We start from the raw sequence: 24,843 nt of genomic DNA on the forward strand, positions 1-24,843 counted from the left end.
AGTGATGAATTTTCTTCCTTGTAATCTTCATCTCCACAAATAACCAGTATTACGATCAGAATCTTGTATTAATATTCTTACTTATAGTTGTAATTATCATAAAATAATTAGTTTAGTTTAGAACCGAGAGAGCACGCCAGGCTCTGTCATAACATAATTTATGAGTTGAAAAATAATTTCAATCCTTGATTTCAATGAATTAAAATAAAAATTCAAGTAGGCTTCGTGTAAAAAATTGGGAAAAAACCGGGACACTTTAGCTAAAAAAGTCGGGACGGACAGAGAAACAAAATGTACCTGGACTGTCCCGGGAAATACGGGATGTGTGGTCACTATCCTAATGCAAGGACATGAAAAAATAAGCGGTCAGCGAAAAGAAGAAGCACCGGTTCTGTGACGCTAGCCGTTACAAAGGTATCCTGAATGAGTTTGTTGCAAATCTGCAAAACAGCTTCTTTTGCCAAAAGCCCACCCTGTATAATTGTTATTGCGTTGTAAACAGCTTATCAATACCCTTTACTTTGTTGTTCCTGGTGCTGTTTCGTCGCATTCCCCTTGATTCGAACCACGCATTATTTCTTCGTTCAGTTAGTTTCGTTTTAAATCTTGTCTCGTGTGAGTATATCGAGGGTTGACATAATATAATTCTGGAGGTGTCCCTTCAGTGAGCAAAAATGGAGGACGGATTGTCGCTGTGTGATGAGGATTCTGGTGAGATTCGGGAATCGAACCACGTGTCTTCAACGGGGATAACCGGGAACGATGGTTATCGAAGAGAAAACCCGGAGATACGAAAACGCAGCCACGATGATGATGATGATGACCACAGCAGCGACACCGACGGTGGAAGAAAGAGGAAGGGACACGTTTCTGACGGTAGTGGGAGTAGAGAAACCGACAACCTCCAACAACAAACCGCTGTGAATGGCTCAGCAGTTGCCGCCTCCACGAACCCAACCTCTGCACCGTTGAACTGTTCACAGTGGCCTGCTTCTACATCAGCGGGTAGGGTGCTGGCACCGAACATGAATGTATCCAATCCTGGAGCCGGTGGTGCATGTCCAACCTCCTATGGCGCCTTTTCCCCAATGAACTGTTCACAGTGGGGCGGGAACCCCCCACAAGGAATGAACATAAATGCAGCTACGGTGGCTTCTACGTCAGCGGGTAGGGCGTTCCCACCAAACTGGAATGTGCCCAATCCTGGGGCAGGTGTAAATCCGATTTCTAATGATGCTTTTGCTCTGATGAACTGGTTGCAGTGGGGCACAAGCCCTCTACAACAAATGAATGCAACGCCAGTTTCTTCGTCAGTGGGTTTGGCGTCCATGCCAAACGTGAATCTATCTGATCATATATCCCGACTCCAGGTAGGTTTGAATTCATGTGCATCTATGGGGATGGGTAACAATGGTCAGCATGGGATGTTGGGCACTAGAGAAATTTTGCATTTTAATTCGTGTGTGCTGTATCCTCCAAATCCCAATGCTCTACCACCAACTACGAGAGAAAGACCCTTGGGATGCAAAACTGTTTTTATTGGGGGACTGCCGGATAATATTTCAGAGGAAATCATAAAAGAAATTTTTGAAGGATTTGGCGAGATACTTACCATAAGGATGAGCAAAAAAAACTTTTGTCACATCCGTTACGCTAGTGAGTCCTGCATTGACCTTGCCTTATCTCTGTCTGGGTATCGCATCAAGATAGATAATAAAGACGATGCTCCTAACACCGGGAGGTTACATGTCGATTATGCTATGGCACGGGATGATCAATATGAGTACGAGTGTCGACAAAGGTCGTTGCAGAGAGAGGCTCGTCATAGAGAAAGATTAGAGCAATGTGGTCATGATCCACCGACTCCCCCTCCAGTTGTTCATTATTCGGATCATGAGGCTAGTCTTCTGGGTGAGAAACTCAGAGATAAAGAGACATTTCAACAAGCTGCGTTTGTTCTTATAACATGGCTGGAGAGGGGCGAGTGTAACAAAAGAAATGCCGGATATTTTTATTCGCTGATACAAAGTATTAATAACCATGTTCATCGTCTAATAAACGAGAAGTCGAAACAGGAAGATGAGATTAATAAGGCGAAAATAATGTTAAAGCCGCTGATGCAAGAAATCTTGGTGCAGTTCAATGAAATTGGCAAAGTCTTTGATACTGTTAGTTTGCAGAAAGTTTGGGATCATTTTTCAAAAGCACAGCGAAAGAATATAGAATTTTGGAAAAAACAGGCAGAGGAAATCAAGAACGCTCATGTTGAAGAAGTTTTAAAGGATAGGATTGAAGATGAAATGGATCTCAGTGAAGATGAAAGAGAAAATTCGTGGGGAAAAAATGGCGGGACATCGACAGCCAAAGAGCATGATAGAGCGAGATGTCAACTGGAAGCAATCCAGAATGAAATTGTTCTGGGAAAATCTGAATTGAACAGTCTTAAAGATCAGCTTCGTGTATTACATCAAGATTTAGATACTACTCGAGAAGAAAAGGCTAGGCGAGAAGCAGAACTCGAAGAATTCAGAGCTTATAAGTTGCGAAAAGAAAATGAGGCTGGCTGCTCTGTCACTTCGATTCTCAACAATGTGTCAACTGTTACAACTGGGGAAGCTCGTCTTATCGGACTGATATCTGCATTCTTGAATGTTCACCCTTTCGGGGCCAATGTTGAGTACATATGTTCATATCTTCGTCAAACTGATTGTACTGTCACGTCCAGAGATGTCGAGGCTTTGATGAAAAAATTCCCCACCGTTTTCAAAGGAGAATTAGCTGGCATAGGAGCAAGTTTAGAGAAGAAATGGTTTTTTATTGGTTTTCAGTCCTGAATTTGCTCGTGGTGCAGTGTCCCTCTCCCATTTTCTTCTGTTATGAGGTGTTATTCTCGTCTTTATACCAAAAAAAAAAAACACTTGTGTCTCTCGTCTAATTTCAATATGTTTTTTATTTTTGAGTTCTTGAGGCGAAACCATAGATGTCTTGGTTTGCAAGCTAATTGGAAACAACTCTAATATGATCAAGGTACTGACTGTCTGAGAAAGCCTCTTGAATGCTTAAATGACCTCCATCAATAAAAAGAGTATCAACTGAACTGCTAACCTATTTTTTGTACAGGTGAGTGAATACGTTCATTTCTAAGATGTATGTCTATAGACACATTTACGACCATTAAGTCAGGGGGCGCACAACCTATGGCCTAGCCTGTAAGTCATGGCAGGGTTTCACCCAGCCCTCGTGGAAGTTGTTCTGTTGAAAAGATCAATACATACAACCCATATATGGGTCATTCCCAAAAAAAAGTGTACATTTCACATTTTTTAGATGAAAAATTCAAAGTTGAATTTTCGAAATAAAATTGATCTTAAATTATAGCCAGTGACTTGAAGTTTAATATTTCATAAATATTTTTCCCTTTTATTTTGTAATAATGTTTTATTTTTTGGGTTTTATGACTGAAAATGATGGATTTGACCACTCTGTTACGAAAACAAATATCGCTGTAAAAAAATAAATATTTCTGCTGTTTTAACCCATTAAAATAATGAAATCAGCTTATTTCTTACACATGGGCTGAAAAAAGGTAGTTTAAAAAAAAAAATTCGACTTTTTTTTTTTTCTGTCGTTTTGATCGTTTTTCATGATTTTTTCGAAATAGCACATAGAAAAGTTTATTTTTTTACATTTTTTTTAACTACTTAAAATTATTATTTTTTTATTTCTGGCAGACAATGGGTTGATAACTTATAATTTGACATCTTAGTTTGAAGTGCTATTTAATTTTTTTGCCTGTGAACTGCAAAAATACTTCCCATAACAGGGTGGACAGAAATGTTTAACTTAGGCTACGGACACACTGGAGAGTTTCCCACTAGACGCAAACCTGTTTTTGAGCAGCTTTTACACCCTGGTCACACGAGAGTGTATTTCGGACGCGAACGCAAGTTTTGTGACATCACAGTGCCAGCTCCTTATTGGTTGTTTGTCATAAGCGCCTTATGACCATTACAACATTATTATGACAGGCAGGGGCAGCGTCTGCCTGTCGTAATAGTGGCTATTGTTTCTTAAATAAACAATAGCCTTATTTATAGTGATTGTATTACAGTGCGACCATTAGTTAGCGTAACAGTGGGCTGATTATTAAAACACAAGTTTTTATTCTTATTTTTAAAAATCCTGTGGGTAATACGCTATCATGGATTATGCGTGGGTTTTTTTCTTCAAATTTTTCGCATGCAGATTCTGCTCCACCGCAGATTATACACAGGACAATACTGTACTATAAAATGGTTGATATTTTGAAAATACTGTATTGTAAAAATCTCTATTAATTCATTAAATCCTACCTCGAAAAAAAAACCTGAAAATTCTCTTATTTTATGCATTTTCAGGGCTGTCATTTCAACATTTTCCGGGGGGGGGGGGCAAAGCTGCTCATGTACTCAATGTATGTATATATATTTGCGTATATATACCATTTTTAGTGTATTTTCAAAAGCCTGGGGGGGGGGGGGACCCTAAATGATGGGCCTGCATTATTAATGCTAAAAAAGGGCCAAAATATGCATTTGCATATAATCCGTGCTCTAGTTATAATAATCAACTCACTATCCAAATGCTCCATTTCTGGCAAAAAAAAGAAAAATGAAGGGGATAAAGAAAAAAGAACCGCAGGGTGATGAAATTCTTGTGACCACCAAACTGACGAAAAACACGCGAAAGAAACGGAACCAGTTGCGTTTTTGTGCCTGTGACGTTGAGAACGTGCCTTTTGTGTGGGGGAACGCATGTTGTGTGTGACCGGTCCCATACAATTCTCTGTTGTCAGTTTTTCTGCAGTTTTTCCCCTCTCCCGTTTCACGCCCGTGTGTCCGTAGCCTTAGAGTAAGCAATCGCAATTATTCTAAATACACTTTTATTTTTTCAACAATTATATAGACAATATGAAAGGTATTCCAGAGACTCCTCTACGACATCTGAAAAACATCCCCACTATAAGGAAATTAAAAAAAACATGCCCTCCCCCCCCTCCTCATGGTTTGAATTTTGGCTCTGGCAAAATTTTTTAAATCTGGTCAAAGTGGATGTACGAGATATCTTTGTCATCAGCTCTGAACAGCTTCCTAGCATCATTCATAGTTTTGCGGCACATAACTTTGACCTCCACCATCATCTTCAATGTCATTTTGGGCTACAACAACGTATCTACGTAGATTTATATACATCGCCAGAATAAAATTTGATGAGCATATGAACATCTGCTTTAATTAGACCAGTTGACATTTCTTCATCGTTATTTCCTTTGGAGTTAATAGCATAGTTTTCACTATTTTCTTGCATGTCATTTTCCGGAGATTCAAACTCTCGGTTGTGAAACTTCCAGTTTTATACTTCTTTGGTAAGAGCAAGTTTTATTTTCATAGCATTCACAGAGATTAGCATTTCTTTCACAAAAGCAAGAAACGTCTCTGTATTGTAGCAATCCATTGCCAGTTGCTACTATTTGGTGGACTGCCATAGTGCCTTTCAGCACAGGTATATGCAATTATCATTTGGGATAATTTTTTTTATACCTTTTATTTCTTCATTTTGATTTCGTACAATTTTACATTGGTGGCATTTTTGAGAATTGTGAAAAACTGAGTAGCATCTGGTGTCATTCCCACATGCTATCAGCTGTCTTTTTCAATATATCACTAACACCATCAACTACTCCTTTTCCATGGTTTGCTTCAAAAAAATTCCAAGTACACCACTTTAAATATTTTGAGACATATTTGTCCAATAAGTAAAAATTTTTCTTTTGTTTGCACTGAGTACAAGGTCCATCAGAACAAAAAGTGAACCACATTTATTTCATATTCATCTTTCATCACTTTCAAAATCGGTTCCAAACGAGTCCAAATAGATGAAGGTCCATGCTCCAAATTTGGTGACAAAAACTCAGCAGAACAAAATTAGCTTCACACATTCCGCACACAGGTATAAAGACATACTTGATTTCTTGACCCACCGAAATGATGACTTTGCACTTCTTCAGATAATTTGCAATTATAATTTTTACTGAAATACACGTGAAGAGCAGCTTCATGTTTTTGTATGTTTCTAATGCATATTTGGTAAGCTTTATATTGGTGTTGGATGTTAAAAATGTGTTTCTTGAACAATTTCATTTCTTTTTGAAAAACATTGATCAAGTCTGTTAGGTTCTACAATCTCTGCTCTGGTTATTTTTGTAACGTCTATCATTTTACCATTCTTTTCCACTTTTTCTTGTTTGTGCCATTCTTCACACTTTGCAGTGCTATTCTCATCCAGGGATTTAGAAATTTCATTCATTGATACCATCTTGTCATGACAATTCAAACATTTGCCATACATACAGAATTTAGACACACTGCTACACGTGATATCATCGACTATGGTTTCAGGAGATGTTGTTTGGATCAATCTCAGTTTATATAGTGCAATCAATTTATATTTCAAATTACTGTGCTGCCAACATAAGCATGTTTCCCTATTTCCAACTTTCTTTTACTTCAAAATTTTTTGTTGAAATTGGATGGTAATTTGATTTTGGTATAAATCTCGCATTTATGTCTATCACATTAGTGATCGAGTATATCCAGTGAGACTTGCGGGATAGAGCCAGGAAACAAAAATAATGTAGGGAAATAATTGTTCTGTCCCTTAAAATACAGAATGTATTGCCATATTGTCACATAACGACCTTTATTCATACTAAAATACCTCCTATGTCAAATCTCCCTAGATCTGTGCCTGGCAGTGATTTTGACGATCTGTACTATTTAATTTTTGTATTTAACTGAAAAAATATGACGGGGGGAGAATGTGTTAAAAAGGGTTTAAATTGAATAGATAACTTATTAAATTTAACTAAAAACTTCAAACTTCTTCCTAAGAAAGCTTTACTTTAAATCATAGTTTCCATTCTGTTGCATTTGTTGAATTTTTGGAAGACGTAACAGAGTGGAAAAATTAGCGTAAGTTATTTTTTTTTTTCATTATAAATTTAAATAATTTGTGAAAACTTTTATTATATTTTGAAGCATATCTCCATGTGCTATCACTAGATGCTGATGTAGATGAAAAAAAAAATCTTAATTATTTATTATAATGACGTAACAGAGTGAACATCTGACAGAAAAATCTGGTGTATAATGAATATTATGAATTTATTAACATAAAATGAATATTAAGTCATTTTGCGAAAGTCAAATCCAAAATTGTTGATCAAGCATTTAAAGTAAACCTTTCAATAAGCTCAAAAGTGTTATCTGGTATTATACCGTATATAAAAATATATTTCCCAAATGACCGTAACAGAGTGGACATTTTAAAATGGGAAAAAACTTCAGTACATGAACAAAAAAATAGTGTTTCATAAGAAAAATTTATTTTTTTTCAAAATTTTATTGTCAGTTTTATTCATCTATGGCACATATATAAAATGTGATTCCAAGTTTTCTGAAAAAAAATTCCAGGTTTGCACCACGTCTCTTTGTTTAACACTTTTTTTTGAAGCTGGGACAGCCAGATTTTGACGTTTTGCTACAAACAATTATTTAAAAAAATTAGATACCATCTGAAACAAAAAACACTGCATGACAGAGAATTAAATGAAGAACTAGAAAAAAATTAAAATTGCCACCAGAGTGCTCTGAAATTTTGTAAAGAAAATTACAAAGTCTCGGAAACAGTTTGTACACTTTTTTTGGGAATGACCCATCCAGGATGATATTTCTTCCATAAAGATTTGGGATATTGCCAAAAAAGTTAGGACTATCAAGGCAAGTAGTAAAGTTGCCAATTGCATTCAAAAATTTCTCAATGCCAAGTAAATATGCTAGTTTCAGGTAAGGTTGCTTAGTTTAAACGTAGTGAGTCCCCTCCAAAGAAAAACGCTTAAAAATTACCAAAATGTAATTTTTCTCCCTTGAAGAATATCATATTGGTTAGGGATCCAACCTGCCAAAATTTGGATCCTTTTCCCAAACCGTTCACAAAATTTTGGATCTAAAAAAACAGATCCTTCACAAAATGAAAATTAATGAAACCGTAAATTTGGAATTTGATTTCTTTCACGATAGATTAATTAGATTAATTCGCATCTCACAAAATTACTTATTCTTATGTCAGTGATCCTTTTCACGAAAATAGGAAAATTTCCACAAAAAAGGAACAAAAAATTGGAGTAGACCCCTGTTGGTTGATTATAGTAAAACTTTAATTAACCGTCATCGTCCAGACCAGGGCTGTGATGGATAACCGTATAAACGGATAACAGAAATCTCTTAATACTATGTACAGTAACATGATTTCGCTGTGGGGTTGGGACGAAAATTGAAATAAAATCCTTTAAAAGTGAATAATGCATACAATTGTATCTAATTTTACAAAACGATCAATGTAAACTTCAATATAAGAGTAGTATACTGTAAAAATGTATTGTAATACTATAAAACCTACGTTAGAGAGCACTTTAAAATATACAATTTTTCATGTCTGTGTCTTTGAGGCTCAAGCTTTCTGCTTGGCGATGTTTCGTATCTTACGCAGAAGTAGGTAGGATCTGTGTTGCATTTGCCTCCTCTTGCATTTCAAACCAGTTGATGCACTTTGATAACATTGTCTAACAACTCTATCACGACTGAAACTAGTATGTAACACAATAGTGACTGGTTAGTGAAGGGTTTGTGGCACGCCAGATCAACCTCAACACCTCTGCCACCGACGATTAGTTACTTCCACCATCATACAATCGCTTCCAGCTTTATATAATAGGGTGTAAAAAATGTAATCCGTCAACAATTTTAAAGATGACTGTTTATTTATACTCACACATTTTTTTAGTTGATAACAAAAACTGACAGTTAAATGAGTGACGGTTAATCGAAGTTTTACTGTATTAGCTAAAGTTTTTATTCTTGGGGTATATTCTGATGGTATACCTTTAAATGGTGCAGATGGTATAAGTGGTCCCCCCCCCCCTAAAAAAATCTTGTAAAAGTGGCCTGAATGTATATATCTTCGTATAGCTTAATTACTTAACGTTATATATATTGTACCAAAATTTCTCATTCTTACCACATTTTGGTAAACTTTGGGCTACATTCTGATGCTCTATCCTTATTCAAATTCATGAATGAGGATTGCATCACACAGTATACTTCCCTCCTAAAACGGCCATCCCTGTTTTACAGCCATATAAAAATATCCTGGCAAAAGCCTATTTAAATAATATATCTCGAACCATTGCTTAATGGTCACTTTCAGAGATACAGTCACAGACACCATTTCTGTCACTTATGCTCGCTAGAAGCCAGCACAAGTTCTAATATTTGATCTGCCTTTTGTCTACTTTTCAATGAAATTTTGGCTTGAACTTCGTTAATTTTTGACGTCATTTTCTTGTTGTACTCATATATTTTACATGAGTTCATGCTGTTTAAAGTGGCCAGCTCTAATAATTGTCACTCTCTATCACTGAGAGAACAGATTCTGAAGAGTAAAAATTGATGTCATCAAATACACTGAATAACATGAAATGGGAGTTTTTTGCGCTCTGGCAAATGATTCGAGGTTGGGAGGACACAGATATGTTACATTTTAAAGCAAGGGGCAAGATGAATAGCTTGGGAAAACTGAAATCGAGCAAGAAAAAGTAAATTTCCAAAGACAGAAGAACTTGTTATAGACAGTTGTGTAAAATTGGTTGAATCGTTCTCATAAAATCATGTATTCAAGAAATTGTAGGTGAATCTGTTGAAGTGATGATGAAGTGTGTGAAGAATAGAGTAAGAAATTGCTAAAAATTAGTAGGAATATTAATAGTCAATGATATATATACACCACGGATGGCCAACAACTGGCCCGCAGGCCACATGTGGTCGATGTTTGAGGGAGTTGGTACTCAGCAAAACATACCAAACATTGATTTATCAGTTTTTCCAAGAGAGATAAAGTCATCGTAATATTTGTTTTACAAATTTTAAGGCTGGGGAATATCCTGTAAAATATAGGTCGTATGGCCACCCTTTATATCAGGGTTGGACTGTTTCTTCCGAAGCGGGAAAAACTGGCCGGAAGAAATAAGTTTCTTCAGAGTGGAAGAAACTAGTTTTCTGTCAATAATTTATCATATAAGTAAGAATTTGTACTTTAGATATAGCAAATGCATATTTTGTATGACATTAAGTAAATTTAATTTCACTAATTTAATTATGTATGCAAATTAACAACTGTACCTGTCTTTTGAAGAGTTGGGTATTTCTTCCGCTTATAGAAAAGAACTGCCGACCTTGCTTCTTCCAAGCGGAAGAAGTCAGTCATCCTTTTCCATATTAATCATTTGCACTACAATGTAAGGTATGGCAAATGCATTTTAACACCTCTAATAAATTTGAATCAGGCCTACGACAATTTAACTATGCACATGTAAAATGAATTAGAAAAGTTATATCGGCCCTTTGACCAAGATCATATATCTAGCTGAAGCTTTTCATCAGACCTAGAGAAATTTCATTGAAGTTTTTAAAATCCATTCATCTAATTTCAATCTGATTCATAAAATTATTTTTAACTTCTTTAAGTAACAACATTATTTATTCATTTATTAAATAGCACTGATCTCTTCCGTACTATTTGAAAATGAAAATTTTCTTTACCTTATTTTAAAGATTATTAGAAAACAAGTTGTTACTGAAAATACTATAAAAATCCTCATTTTCCTCACTGCAGTGCAACATTGAAAAACAAAAGTGTTTTTAGCAGTTGTATGCTGTAATCGATTTCTCAGGTTAGAATGAATGAATGCGAAAGACGAGGAAATTCTTTTGAGGTCTGCAGAATTTGAAGGGGTGCTTAAAAGTATTTTGACATATCTGAAAAGCTCATCAGGTATGTCGCTGCTAAGATTAGGAAGCTCCTTTCGAGTTGGAAAATACCATGGGGGGAAAAACAGCAGGAAGAAATAGGTTTCTTCCATGAGGCTTTTTGGATCACGTGATATTTTGAGGGACATACAAGGTAACCAATATGGCGACTTCCTGTGCGATTCATGAAAGAAACAAATCTAAATTAAAGAAACATAGAAATGAATCCTTTTTTTTCTTCTTTTTAATGGGAGCTAGAAATTTTGAATTTTTTTTTAACTTCAAGTTATCGATCTGCCTGTTTTTCCTTCAAAAAATGCTTGATTAAAGCTGCGGTTCTTCGATGTAATTTATATGGGCCTATAATTAATTTAAAAACATTCTAAACTATATGGATTGGTGCAATTGGATAATATAAGACAGCACGGAGACAGTAATTCTCATTTTCCTGCTTTAGTCACATGCTTTGAGTCACACCATTAATGGTGTGACTCATTATTTTATATTTAATTTTCTAGGCTTTGTATCTCTAAGCGAGCTCAATATTTCGAAAACCAAAGATTCAATTCAGTTTTTAAAATTATTGATGTGGCGGAAAACCCCATTAAATTTCCGCATTTCTACGCTAAAATCTGCAATTTTAACATTGATCTCTATGGGGATCATCCAGTGTATGTCCCTCAGGAGTGATGATGATTATGAGGTCTATTCGAAAAGCCTCATTAAATGTGGAAGGAACTGATTTGTAAAAAATTAACTTCTTTTCATACTCGTGCAATCGTAAGCTTAATTTACTGCTGTTACAGGAGGATTTTATCAACTGTAATGTTAATATAGTGTCAATTTTGAAAGTTTTTATTAATTGTGTATTCGAATAAAAAGTCCTTTATTTATTTATGAACTTCAAATTACTTTTGTTGACAAGAAACATAACCATTTCAAAATTAATTGTTCGCTTTCATCAGTTCAGTATAACGTGGTGTAGCAAAACCTTTTTTGTTATGACAGCCATTAGGCTGTTCCAAAGTTGAGTGAGTGAATACAAAAACATATATAAAGGTGAATTTGCAGAACAACTTGACATGAGAACAAATGGTAGGGAAGAAAAGTCTCTTCATATCTTAATTTTATGATTTACAAATAAGGCATCAAATCAGCATTTTGTAAAAAAGCCCCATTCATTCGTGATAATAATCAGTGCTACATGCACAATCTCTCTGTAGCTGATATATTGATTGCAATTAAAAATTTTAAATTACGTCAAGTATGCTTCTACCTCATGGAGATAGTCACTCATAATGGTGAAAAAACATTACGATTAAAAATGTTTCTAAGCATTTCAATTGGCTGTTATATCTGATGCCTCCCAGCAGCTTTGGTCTTATTGCATAGGGAACGCCTGTCGATCATACACAAGTCCTATGATAATTCCTAAAATACATTTATATTTTTCTTAAATGTGACGTATTACTCCTTGTAGTTATATATTGTGAAATAATTAGATAAATGTGCTCAACATACAAAACTAATTGTTTTCAATAAACATGTATTAATTACACTTTAAATTGTATAATATTTTTTATACTCCGATTAACATTTTGGGCAGTTATTGAAATAATTTGTTTTAATATGTGTGCTTTATTGGAAAATTACATATTGCACATCTTGGTGAGATATTTATAATTAAATGTTAAAAAAATATTGTTTTCAAAACATATTTGATATAATTCCACAACCAATGAGGTGAAATATCAAGCATTATTTATGTGTACTTCAACTAAATGATAATTAATGAACATTTTTCCAGTTTCCTCCACTGTCCCAGAAGAAACCCAATGCTCTTTTATATAGAAGATTATACCCTGCGCGCAACAGAAATATCGCATATTTGGCCTGTGGACTGTAAAGGTTGTGCACTCCTGTGTTAAGTGATTAATTAGTAAACTAAGTTGTGAGTCAAGTGCTCAAAAAACCAAACCAACGTTAAGAGGTTTAGTAAATGCTCATTGGATAATTTTTATAGACATGTCCAACTAGTACATTCACGTAGAGCCTGCTCAAAGAGAGGGATAGATGGTTTTTTTAAAGCTCGTAGTCCCCCCCCCCCCCCATAACCAGCGAGGCAAACTCGTGGAAAATTTCCCATACATCATTCAAAATCGGTCCATGCGTGGGAAATTTTTTGCGGTTTGTAGGAAATTCTAAGGGTTATCAAACGTAAGAACAGTTTGAATTTTTTTTTTTCAAATTTAGAATATTAATAGTTAATAGCAGTTATTGTGGTCCTCAAATGCAGGGGAGTTGGCTTATAAGTGAGTATATACAGTATTTATCCACTCTTAACGTTTAGTTCTCGCTTTAATTTTAGACGTTTGAGCTAGTTGTGGTAAGTCTGTGTTGATAATAGTGATATTTCCAACTCATATGCAGGGTGCATAGCAATTTACTGGCAAACCATTGATCTTAGAAGCAGTCTTCCAATTAGAAAAAGTATCCAAGTAACATGCACAACTCATATACATAATCCGTGTTCCAAGGTGTTGTATAATCATTAGAATTTAAAGAGATAACTTTTTATACAGACACCCTGTCTTCAAAAACCTAATTAGAAAGTCTTGAGGCTAAAAAAGAAATTCCACTGTTAAGTAATATTCGCCAAGATATTTGAGTTCAAAAAATGGAAAAACGTTGGAGGAGGGGGGGGGGCAGCCATATGCTAAGGAAAAATTATTCTTTCTTCCCCCCCCCCCCCCAATTTTTCTCAGTATATTTTTTAATTCAAATTCTCATACAAGTATTGCGCTTAGAAACATTGAATTTCGTTTGTTGGACTTGGGAGTGACGGGACAACAATTTTTTAATAGTTTTTGAGGACAGGGTGTTCGTATGAAAAGTTAATTTTCGTGTTTTAATAACTAGGGCTGGGATTTCTTTCTTTACATGTTTTTTTTCTTTGCATATTTTGCTATTTTTATGTGATAGAGCATATTTTCAAATTTTTAAGGCATATTTTGCATATTTCATGATTTTCAATAAAAAGTAAATTTTTTCTTCGCTATTCCAATCTTGCTTCAGACTGGTTTTTGCGGTTGATCTGAATCGGTGTCAGTGATGGTAACTCGTGGGGAAAAATTGGTAAATGGGGAGAATTTAGAGAGTTTTTGTCAAATAAAAAATTATTAGTTTATTTTTTGATTTTGTGCTTTTCTGAAGCTTAATAAACTACACTACTTAGCTAGGTACTTTTTGCCTATAGATGGCAGCACATTAATTCTGAGTTCGGAGGGTAGAACTGGCTGAAAAGGGAAATTTTTGCACGTTTGACTGCATAATTATATTATTTTGCTAAAACTGTTATTTCAGATAGGAATGAAAAAAATTTTTAGGGCATATTTACAGTTTTTTAAGAGCATTTTTTAGAAGTTTTTAGAACATAAAAATCCTAGCTCTATTAATAACTATGTAACCCTTTGTAATATGAATGACATATCTGAGGTCCACATTTTATTTGGTTGCTTTTTCAAATTAGGAAGTATGCCTCTAGGGTCATTGCTTCGCTATTAAATTGCAGTGCCAGCTATGCACCCTCCCTGTATGTATACCAGTTATTCTCTGTTTGTAAGCCCCAAAGCAGAATATGAAATCTGCATCGTACGCTGCAGAATAGTCAGTGCTATTGCAGAGCAATCTGGAAGAATTTAAAGAGAAGTTGTGTGAAAAGCAGTATACTTATGCTGCTTTTACAGCAGGACATTTCCAGTCAGCCAAGGTCTTGCTGCAGAACAATGCAAAACATTCTGCTTTGGGGTTTGTAAGTATTTGGTTGAAACCTGGATGCATGACGTGACGTAAGTGTTGATAAGTGTATACAGTCTGACCTTCTTATAGGAAAAAAAAAGTCTGCTGTAACATTCATTACATCTGTATCAGTTTAAAAAGGAATGTGCTTAGTGAAAAATCTAATACTATTTTCCGCAGGATATACTATTTTTACAGGCTTATTTGAGAAAATAAAGATTAATGTGTGCAAAGGAGGGATCAAAACAGGAGTGGAACAAGACTCAAATATCTGGGGCGGTATAAGCAGATACGGGCTCTTCAAATGGGGATGGGGGGGGGGCACATTTTGCTCTGCCTTTCTGCGTATGCTAATAACACAATTTTTTTTTTTTTTTTGGTGAAGGGGAAAGTATCTGCCTATGGGGGGTGCAGTGGCGTCAAGCATATATATACCCACTCTTGTATTTCTGCCTACAGAATGTAAAACTTGGTTGAAATATCACGTAACTGAAAAAAAAAAAAATGTTTGGTGTATTTTTTCTTTACCATCAAAAAATATGTCCTTAATGCATACAACATCAGCATTCTAGTCTAACAAGTAGCTAGCTTGGGCAAACCTTCAGTCTTAATCTGCATGTGGTTTGCTTTTTGAAGTACTGTTTTCCCCCCTAAAACTAAGACCAAGTCTTATACCTTGGCCTGTTTGAAATCCGGTTCGTTAGCCAAAATCTTTGTAAGCCAAAACGTGATTTCCCATAGATTTCTATGGAAATCATTTTATTCATTACAGGTTCTAACCAAAATTTAAAGATAAGTTTTTTAAACACAGAAGAACGCTACAAGAAAAACAAAAACTGACTGACTGAAGGCTAAAATGAACAGCTTCAAAATTGGATAAATGAAAATATGCAGGAAGATGAGAGATATATTGAAGGTCCTTTTCTTTTACACATTATTTAATGTGTACACACACAGCCAACTTCAGGTGATGTTGACACACTCGCAATCCAGTTGAATCCGTAGGTGTCCCCATCTATTTGTGATTTGGTCAACTCATTTTTCTAGGTCTGATGCATACAGATAGAAAAGAATGAGTCTTGCTCTGAAAACTTAGGCACCTTTTTTTTCAGTGTATTTTTTATTAGCTGAATCTTTCATTTGGCATGAAATAGTTCAAAAAATTTAGAAAGAGAAGTGAAGTCACATCTGAGAAAAGATTCCAAGGTGGACATGAGTTAATTAGATTTCAAGTGATAATAATTCTGATGATGATTGTCATGATTGTCACTGAAGTTGAGCTCACAATGTAACTGTTTCATGTAATCTGCATCCATATCAATGAAAATGTTAGCAGAATCTGCATCGGTTAGCCGAGGCAGGAAAATCATCCTTAGCTGAAAAATTCGTAAGTCGAGGTATTTCTGTGTTATTTTTAGTTCCAAAATATATGTGTTAAGGGCTTATTTTCGGGTGGTGGTTTTTTAATGTAAAAAAATATATTTGTTCAGAGGTTAATCTATTTGCAGGGTAGGCTTGACAAACTTTCCATGCTGATTTCTCTTCATTGATTTCCAAGATCGAATGGTCTAAGAATCAGGGTCGTCTCAACAGCAACATGGGTTCTCAGGCAAAGTGGTGTTCTAGGGTCTTTACCTGGCTTGCCTGCCAGCCAGTCCACATACAGCATTGTCAGTCCGTTAGCATTGTACAAAATATCATTGTCACAACTCCTATGCACTTAAGACTCAGGACCCTGACTAGGTTGGGGGGGTGGGGTCCCAATATGTTGAGACGGCTCTTTCTTCGATAGCTTGATCATCACGCCTATGATATCAAGAGATAGGTAGTGCTGGGAATCCTTACTTTGGAGAACTTTTTTCTCAGCCAAAGGCACCCACTTGGGTATTTACAAATAATTAAAAATATATATTTTTTAAAATTAATTTTCAGTATAAATCTCAATCGTACTATTGGCATGTGACTGCCCTCGAGGAAAAAAAGACAGGTAATGAAAGGTTAACCCCTTTTTACGATCATGGGGCGAAATATCTTGTCTGAGGTCAGCTATCCTGTTTCTTTCACCTCTTTAATATTACTTATCCTTCTCTAAATATAAGTAATATAAATAAGATGCACTCGTCTGACCAATGATTTTAACTGAGGCCTATGTTTGGGATATGGCTTACATTTTGAGCATTTCAAAAAATCATTTTAGGGCTTATTTTTTGGGTTGGTCTTATTTTCAGGGAAATATGGTACTAGAGAGAGTATCATCAAGGGATTGCTTTCGTATTGTTATTTTGACACTTGAAGAGTTTTTGGGAATTTTTGATCCACTTTTGATAGATTTGGACAGTGTTTTTATATATATATTTTGTAGTCATTAAGAAAATTAGTTCAGCACTATAATGAATCACGGTTGAAATTTCTGGTGCTAAGCCATGTTGGTGCTATATCAAGGTTCGACTGTATATATGAACAATTTTTTAGTCTTTCACTGTTGAAGTGCAAGGACCAAATACTGATTGCTGGTGATCTAAAGAAATGGTAATGTTTTTTTTCTTGACTTTGCTGTCTTCAGGTTCAAAGCTCTCTCCAGCCTATCGGGTTCTTCTGGTTCATTTGGAATAGTCTACCAGGTGTGTTGTTTTCGTCTTTACCGTCGTGTGTGTGACTTTTGCCCTTTTTCCCCCCCAAGAACTTAAGTGTCGTAAATCATGCTTCAATGTATTTATGGTCAAGTGTTATGTATCTTCATTTTAATCAAGATCAGTGCTGCTATATATGTGCTGCTACAGTGTGGTGATAAATTTTTCTCTTTTAGCTATTGTATCATTGTTGTTTTTTTTTTCATTCATCAACATTATATTAAGATTGAAATAAATTGAGATTTTTTTTTTTTTTTTTTTTTTCTGTAAACTTTATAGATTGCAGAATTGCCATGATATGCCTATTTGATAGTTTATATATTCGTATATAGTTTTGATGATTGATTCGTTGAGATAAACCTTGTGCAGTGTATTCTGATGTTGTCAGCAATAATAAGTGAGGAGAAAACAAATAGGGAATGCATTAACGTTTTATACAAAAAGTCAAGACTCTAAGAAGACCCTAAATCAGGGGTTTTTAATCTTTTGTGTTACACGGATCCTTTGTGTTGGTATGATGAAAGCCACAGACACCTGTACAAAATAATAATAGCATGCGAGCATATAATGTAAAAACAATAAATTCTTCCCTCTTCCAAGCTCACGACGACGACATCTAAGAACCCTCTGGTTAAAAACTACCGTCTTAAATAGAAAAACTTTTGAATTGACGACTTCTCAGTCCTCCGATCATTTCGAATCGTGCGTTTTTAAGGTTTGTTTTAACCGTAAAACTGCCTAATATTAGCTTCTGCTGACAGACGAGCAGGACTTGACAAAGTCAAAAGGTCGTGTTACCCTATATCCAAAGAACTTTGAACAGCAGGTTGCATGTCTTTACTGTCAAGGTACCGTCTGACTTCTGGAACGAAACACCATTTAGACCAATTCAAGAAAAAGTGTTTTCTTAGTCCGAGCTTTTCTATCCATACAAAAATATTGGGACATGTGACATTCTTTTCCTTCGAGGTTTGTCAGATTTAACAATGACGGTTATAGTATGCATTTTATGCACTACATAATTTGCATACTTTTTTTTTTGTTGTTGTACAGCCTACGTGCGAGACGTATGGATACACAAAATGTGAGTTGTGCTTGTTTAGGATGGCTCATTCTTCTAGTGCTACTGATAATGTTTTGGAAAGGTAAATAAAAGTGAAAACTTGACAAGAAAAATTGGATATATTGACTTTGTTTGGCGAAAGTAAGTCAATACCTGCTATGGTCCGCCTTTACGGAATCTACGGTGAGATATATCATGCAAAAGGAATCTGAAATGCGTTCAGCCGTGGCTGCACCCATGACAGTAAAAACTTTGCAGCGCCTACGGGATCCATGTATTTCTCGTACAGAAAATGTTTTTGTGGATACAGAAGGCTGTATTATAACAGAAAAGGCGAAAAATTTTACACTTCCATAAAGAAAGGGCTGATGAAACGTCTCTTTCAAAAGAATTTTATGCAAGTAAAGGTTGTTTCATAGATAAAAGAAACGATTCGGATCACGCAATGTAAAAATCACTGGCGATCAAGCCTGTGCCGACCAGGAGGCAGCTAGAAAACTTCCAAAGATTTTGTAGAAAATTATTGAAGAGAAGGGTTATGCACACCTCAGCAGGTGTTTAACGCTGACGAAGCTACAATATTTTGGAAGGAAATGTAGCAAAGAAGTTAAACAAGAGGAAAAAAAGGTCTGGTTTAAAGGCAAGTAGAGATAGACTTGCTGTTTTGTGCAAATGCGTATGGGTGCATGATAAAGTCCACCATCATTTTCAAATCTGCTAATCCGTGAGCATTGAAGGGAAGGATTAGCCAAAGCTCCCAGTATTTTGGACGAACAATAAAAAAGCTCGGACTATGAAAACACTTTTTCCTAGATTGGTTTAAACGGTGTTTCGTTCCGGAAGTTACGGGGTACCTTGAGAGTGAATACATGTCATTCAAAGTGCTTTTGATACTAGGGTTGACCGAGGAGGAATTAATGCAGCTGACTGGTCCTGAAACTGAAGCAGTACCAGATGAAGATCAAGAAAAAAGAAGTAGCCTTGTCAACATACTTGATGATATGAAGAAGACACGGCAAACAGAAAAATCAACGTTCTTTCAGAAAACATCGCCAACAATCGCTGCACCCTTTTTTACATTTCCTTTCTACCTCTGCGTCACCCTGCTCTTTCTCATGATGTTCAGTAAACGAGATAAAAAAAAAACCTATGGTTTCGGTTATCCGCGGTCACCCCCGGAACGTAACCCCTGCAAATACGGGGGCTGACTAATATGTCACTGTCGAAATGCGCTCACTCCGCAAATCGGCCGGGAGTTTTGGCCACAGTCTGATTTTCAGAAATGATTCGGGCTTTGGCCAGAAATCCCTGGTTAAAGTTCGATGTGCTAATGTGAGACGGTCTGGTAGACGCCAGATTCACGAAAGTGTGCCCGAGTGGCATGGTGGTAAGATGCTCGTCTACCATCGTGAAGGTGGTTGTCAGAATCCCGGGTTCGAACCCAAGGGAGGATATACACTGCTGGCCACCCAAATCGCAACACCAAGAAAGACAAGAGATATCGCAACAATATTTATTTTGTAGATAACATGTTGACCAAGCATCAAATGATTAAATTTATAGACTTCTGTGAAGTGTGGTTCCTGCCAAAATCAGTAGCCAGAGTAGCCGCCATTGTTGGAGATCACCGCTGCCACACATTGATTCAAAGAGACTTTGGATGTGTTCTTGGGGTACAGCAGACCAAGCAGCTTCCACGCGATGCCAAAGTTGATCTGGTGTGGCAGCTGGGGATGTAATCTGGGTCAATCGTTGAGCAACCATGGACCACATGTTTTCTATCGGCGAAAGATCCGGAGAGCGAGCTGGCCAGGGAAGCAATTCAATCTGGCGATTGACGAAGAACCTTTGGACAATGCGTGCCACGTGTGGTCGCGCATTATCCTGTTGAAATATGGCTGTGGGCAAGCCCTGAAGGTAAGGAAGGACAACCTCGGAGATGTAGCGCTGGCTTTTTAAAGTACCGGCAATGCGTACTAGAGGAGTGCGAGAGTGATATCCAATACCGCCCCATACCATAATACCCGGTGCAGGACCAGTGTGGCGGTGCATAACGCAGCTGTTCAGCATCCTCTCTCCACGGTGTCTCCAGACTCGAATCCGACCATCGCAGTGTTGCAGACAGAAGCGTGACTCGTCAGTAAAGACAATTTCATTCCATTGTGCCGTCCACATCCTTCTTTCATCGCACCATTGGCGGCGGAGACGTCTGTGGTTCTGCGTCAAGGGTAGACGAAGCAATGGACGTCTTGCGGACAGACCACTCTGCTGTAAACGGCGTCGAATGGTACGCGCAGACACTGGATGATGCGGTACAGACTGAATGTGCTGTGCTATGGTTCGTGATGTGGCTGAGCGATCCGTCACTGCCATACGCACAATACGCCTGTCATCACGTGAAGTGGTGCACTGAGGTGGATGCGATCGAACACGTCGGTCCGTCGTACCCTCCTGCATCCAACGATCACATATCCGCATTACAGTTGTTTGGTTTCGTCCAACACGACTACCGATTTCCCTGAAAGATAATCCACAATCTCGGTAGGCCACTATCCTTCCTCTGTCGAACTCGGATACTTGATCAAAAGATGATCGCTGTTTTCTACGAGGCATAATTGATCGTTTTTTTTGAAAAAACCACAAGAAAAACACAATTGCCGTACTTCAAATCGTCGAAATCTCCAAGCCTTAAATAGCGCTTTGAAGTGGGGCCACAGGCGCGCGTGATGTGCGTCTGCGCTGAAATTCTAATCATTTGCATATCTCACCTCCGCTAATGCATGTTGTAAATTTCATACTATTTGCATGCTTCCTTCAGAGTGTTGCATTTACGATGGCCAGCAGTGTAGACAAGATGTTTTCCCAAACGAACTCGAGGCGATCACCGATAGACAGCACCTTTACTTCCAACCCATCTCACTAATGGCAGTAAATTGCGATATGGCCAGAGTTGGTGAAGTAGTAGTAGATTCACGAAAGTAGGCCTGTGGCACATTCACAGATCACTTAAATGACCCGCGACACTGTTCCAGAACACTTAAGCGATCCGTGGCACATTTAGAAATCCCTTGAGTGTCAGTTGGCACAGTTTTAGAGCACTTTAAGCGACACCCCAGTGCGGCTCTGCATCCCTCAACTTACCCCCGGTGCATTCCCAGATTACTTAAGTGATCCGCGGCATGATTACGGATCACTTGAATGATGCGTGGCACAGTTCGAGAGTACTTAAGCAGCCCAAACGCATTTCTAGATCACTTGAAGGATCCACGAAACATTTAGGGATCACTAAATTGGCTCTCTAGGAGACTTATCAATAGGGTGATTGTTAGTTCAGGTGCCATTAAGAATATTTTTATAAAGGGTGGTTGATGATTTAAGCATCATCCAAACCCACCCACCCCCTGTCAGCAAATCGGAAACCCCCCTCCCCACTATCGATACTGACGTGATACTCGAATGACCCTTTGTGAGCATCCTGAAAAATCAAGTAAGGCTTATTTTCTGGTTAGGTTTTATTTTCGGAGAACTATACTTTTTGTTGTGTTTCACTTGAAGAAAGGTGTTAGTTACGAATGTTCAATTCAAGAATCCCACAGTTAATTTCTTTTCGATATGAGATAATATTACTCTTGTCTCTCGATATTTCAATTATGAAAGTCTGATGTACAGGGCCGGATTAAGACATTTGAAGGCCCTAAGCACTTGAATGGGTTTGGTGCTCTCCCCCCTCCCCCGGGACATACAAGTACGAGTATGTTTCACTCGATAATGAATCTATAAATTTGAAAAAAAAATGAAATTTTATTATTTTAGAAGTAACTCTAATGTATGTCAGAACATGATGTGAACATTGAAAATCGCCCCTTCCCCTTTTCCTACTTGTGAAGTCTTTGATACCTCCTGAATTATTTTTTTGTTGTTGTAATTTTTCTTTCATATTTTCCAAAAAGACAAACTTCAGATTTTTAGATTTTTTTCTCCCTTCAGAATCTTAGATTTTTACATATACATAGATGTCACCATCTGGTGGCCTGATGTCATTAACGAGCCATAGCTGACTGTGCTGTCACCGACCATGCATGGTACCATTCAGGATATATGTGCGCTCCATTGGTTAAATATTGTATCTGGCACTATAGCTTAGATTGTAGAGCACTCGACTGGCATTCGAGGGACCCGGGTATGAGTCCCGGCAGAGTTGACATTTTTCCAAAAATTAGCCAGTTTTTCTGTATATCTTGTACATTAACTTGATCTCTAGTTTGCAATACTATTAGTTTTTCCGCATTTGTGATATCCTTTTAATGAAGGTCTTACAGTGTACCAGGTATACAAGTATGAAATGCGGATTTTTTTTTTTTTTCAAAGAGAAAAACATTAAATTCGGAAGAATGATAAATAAAAGTGCTTTATTCAAAGTATGCTGCATTGCTTGTTATACATTTTTCCAATCTTTCGGGCAATTTGTGAATACCACGCCAGTAAAAATTTTCCCCTTTTGCTGCGAACCATTCATCGAGCTATTTTTTGACATTTTCGTACGAACCAAAGCGCTGCTCGGCAAGTGCGTGACCCATCGATGCAAACAAGTGCTAATCGGAAGGAGCCAAGTCTGGTGAGTAAGCCGCATGGGGTAAAACTTCCCAGCTGAGTGCCGCGAACCGCTTTTGCCGTATGTGATGGAGCATCGCGATTGGAAACAGCTTGTTGACTAACGACGCCCAATTGCTCTGCGAGTTGTTTTTGTGTTTGCGTATCATCTTCGTCCAACAATGCTCGCAATTCCACATCTTCGTTTTTTTTTTTTGTTTTGGCGGTTTTCCATGTTCCTTGTCTGCAACATCGAAGTTACCACTTTTGAAACGCCGAAACCGTCGTTCACACGTACCTTGCGATGGAGCGTGTTCGCCATAAGCTTCTCGAAGTAATCGGTATGATTAAGCAGCAGTTTTCTTCAAATGAAAACCAAAAAAATTAATGCTGTCCGCGAATGCTCTTTGTTCGGTATAAATTTCGGCATATTGGACACGACACTATGCACACACTTTTCCCAAATTATCACTCGTGCGCGTCTGACACCTGTTGATGACACAACAAAATGGCGCAGTGTCAAATCTTTATAGCACAAACTGCATTGGTGCACTATCTGTTGTGTCTGAAATCCGCATTTCATACTTGTACACCTGGTATGATCAATCAAAAATTCTACGATTTTGTGCCGGATGCTTGTCGAAATTTTGATAACTTTTGTGTTGCCCCTAAGCACGTGCTTATTTTGCTAATGGTTAATCCGGCTCTGCTGATGTACCTGTCTAAAACTTATAAAAATATATGGTGTAAATATGTTTTGAATAAAAATTCAGTTTACAGACGTAGGTTTACTTCTTCACAGAGGCTACAATTTCCTGTTTGTGGTTTCTTGTAACATATTTTAATACGTGAATCTCGTATCTAAATACTTACATAAAAAAGGTAGAATACTTATTAAAAAAAGTGTGCGATTCCAAGAAATTATCACATTTTTGACATTAAAAACCTGTCTATATTATACCATTATATAAGTTTCGATATTTTTTTTTTTCTCGTTACGTGTGGAGGTAGTCCAATACAGATACTGTATACAGGGGTGGGAAGTGACTAAGTCCATTTTGGAGCAACAAAATTCAGGATTTGGAGCAGCAAATTCGGGATTTAGAGCAGCAAATTCTGGATTTGGAGCAGCAAAATATGAGATTCGGAGCAGATATTTATAAATTGGAACAGTGAAATTAACAAGAATATTTTCGTTAACCCTCAACCCTTTTCAAAATAAACTGCACTGTATTTTGTTATCAAACATCTTTTCGTCAGCTTGATTTTTGTGTTTTAGGCTTTTGACACCTTGTTTGAAAGAGCGGCTATCATAAAATTTTTTGCACCCGTCTATTTAAGATGATTTTTGCTTACTGAGGGCACTATTTGCTGCCTTGAACAGCAGCACTTCAAATGAGCTAAAAAAATTTTATAAGTTTTAAATTTTTTTATACTTGGAAAGAAATTGTTGCAAAATGGGAGAGAATTTCGGAACAATCAACTCGATGTTTGGCGATTTAGCACTCATTATCTGGCGAGATTGGCGATCTGACGCTCGCTATTTGGCGAGATTGATGATTTAACGCTCGTTATTTGGCGATATTGACGATTTAACGAACTAAATCGGCAACATTAGCGATTTAACGCTCGTTATTCGGCAAAACTAGCGATTTAATGCTCGTTATTCGGCAAAATTAGCGATTTAACGCTAATTATTCAGCAAAGTTTCTAAACTAACATTCGTAATGCGGCGGACATGCGCTTTTTACTCCCGGAATGAAAATTTTTTTCACGAAACATCGGGATTTAACACAATGACAATCGACTACAGTAATTTCTGCTGCTTCCAGTGACGACTTTTTTTTTTTAACGGAAACAC

General features: G+C 37.0%; 1 pseudogene across 1 annotated transcript; it reads left to right on the top strand.

Moving 5' to 3' along the window:
- Positions 1-433: 433 nt before the first annotated feature.
- Positions 434-23,763, top strand: LOC149068880 (ecto-NOX disulfide-thiol exchanger 2 pseudogene; annotated as a pseudogene). Its single transcript, XR_016195108.1, has 2 exons — positions 434-3,120; positions 17,263-23,763. The product of XR_016195108.1 is annotated as an ecto-NOX disulfide-thiol exchanger 2 pseudogene (transcript).
- The last annotated feature ends 1,080 nt before the right edge of the window (positions 23,764-24,843 follow it).

The sequence above is a fragment of the Pholcus phalangioides genome, unplaced genomic scaffold (assembly GCF_987345545.1).
Source record: "Pholcus phalangioides strain wild (caught in Gottingen) unplaced genomic scaffold, Ppha-v1.0 ptg000024l_1, whole genome shotgun sequence".
In the NCBI taxonomy this organism is placed as follows: Eukaryota; Metazoa; Arthropoda; class Arachnida; order Araneae; family Pholcidae; genus Pholcus; species Pholcus phalangioides.